Source organism: Poromitra crassiceps (assembly GCF_964638095.1).
Source record: "Poromitra crassiceps genome assembly, chromosome: 13".
In the NCBI taxonomy this organism is placed as follows: domain Eukaryota; kingdom Metazoa; phylum Chordata; class Actinopteri; order Beryciformes; family Melamphaidae; genus Poromitra; species Poromitra crassiceps.
The window spans coordinates 40454787-40456937 of record NC_139644.1 but is presented as its reverse complement, the minus strand read 5'-3'; positions in this window follow the sequence as shown (position 1 = coordinate 40456937).

Below are 2151 nucleotides of genomic sequence, written 5' to 3'. Positions count from 1 at the left end.
TTGCTGCTGGTGGGCATCGGATATTCTGGCTTGCGTTTGCCAACCCTGTCCTGCTGCCTGGGTCTGTCTGGGTGTTGTGTGGCTGTGTGCTGCTCTCCCCCCCCCCCCCCCGCCCCGCCTCGCCTCGCCTCGCCTCGCCTCAACTGCACACTCCTCCCTGTATGGGAGGTGGCTCTCTGCTGAGTTTGCTCTGACTGCACTGTGAAGGGTGCGCGGCGACATCCAGCTTTTTCCGCGTGTGTTTGTCACCGGCTACTACTGTATGCTTCCAGTTGAGAATAATAACGATGATCATGCGAATGGGCTGTCGCAGCAGTGGAGGACCTCAATTGTGGGAGCAGATTGGCTGCTGCCTGTTGCAGGCACATCTAACGTTAAAACGCTTCATGCATATCGATGCATACGGATGCAATGCGATTTCCGTTTCCTCAATGACTTATTCTCTGTTTTTCTCTGCCTTTCTGTTAACCTGGAGAGCACTGTCGCCACCTAAGGGTTCTGTAAAATAGGTTATAGACCTCCAATAGCTATAATATTTGTACAGGAGAGGCAGAAGGCTTTGATCCACGTCCCACCGTCAAAAAACGCAATTGACGACAACCGTCGTCATTGGCACTCTACGTCAGTATTTGAATTGACGACAGCTGTCGTCATTGGCATTCAATGAGTTAAAATGTCACCAGTTTACAATCCACAGGGGCTCGAAACCCTAGGCTCGCCCGCTGTGCGGGCTCACCGCATGCAGCTCGGCGGGATGGCGCACGCAGCTCGGCGGGTTCGCCGCACGCAGCTTGGCGGGCTCGCCGCACGCAGCTGCCTACTCTTTTGGCATGTGCAGCACACAATCGCCTGATGACATCACAATTGCTCAAGTGACCATCACTGATCACATCTTGGAGTGCAGTGACATCACTCAGTGCACAATTGCCCAACTTCACATCACTGATGTCAGCATAGGTGATGTGACCATCAATGATGACATCATCGAGTGCTCGAGTGACATCACTGATGATGTCATATAGACATGATGACATCACAAATGCTCGAATTACATCACTGATGATGTCATAGACATTGTGTCATTATCAGTGACATTATTATGATCAAATTCACCACAAATCTCACAATGGGACCAAAAACATGGGACAAAAAGCAGTTGTGCGCTGCGCCTGCCAATAGAGCAGGCAAGGCTACGCAGCAGCTGAGCTGCAGGGCGGGTGATAGCGAGCCCGCTCAGCGGTTGTAATGTTTTGCAAATGTTTTGTGGACCCACTTGCAATAGCTTCGCGGCTCACAGGTTGTGAATGGCTGTTCTAGCGTATAGTATACTGCCCAACAAAGGTATTTTGTGTTTTGAAGGTCAAAGGTCATGACTAGCGTTTAGAGGTCATCTCAACAGTTCTATACCAAGTCCCTTTTATTCTGCAATACCTTGACAGGAGATACACTTTACTGTGACTGGAGATACACTTTACTGTGACAGGAGATACACTTTACTGTGACAGGAGATAAACTTTACCATGACAGAACATAAACTTTACCATGACAGGACATAAACTTTACCGTGACAGGAGATACACTTTACCGTGACAGGAGATAAACTTTACTGTGACAGGAGATAAACTTTACTGTGACAGGAGATCAACTTTACCGTGACAGGAGATAAACTTTACCGTGACAGGAGATAAACTTTACTCTGACAGGATATACACTTTACCGTGACAGGAGATAAACTTTACCGTGACAGGAGATACACTTTACCGTGACAGGAGATAAACTTTACCGTGACAGGATATACACTTTACCGTGACAGGAGATCAACTTTACCGTGACAGGAGATAAACTTTACCGTGACAGGAGATAAACTTTACTCTGACAGGATATACACTTTACCGTGACAGGAGATAAACTTTACCGTGACAGGAGATACACTTTACCGTGACAGGAGATAAACTTTACCGTGACAGGAGATAAACTTTACCATGACAGGAGATCAACTTTACCGTGACAGGAGATCAACTTTACAGTGACAGGAGATAAACTTTACCGTAACAGGAGATCAACTTTACTGTGACAGGAGATAAACTTAACCGTAACAGGAGATAAACTCTACAGTGACAGGAGATCAACTTTACAGTGACAGGAGATAAA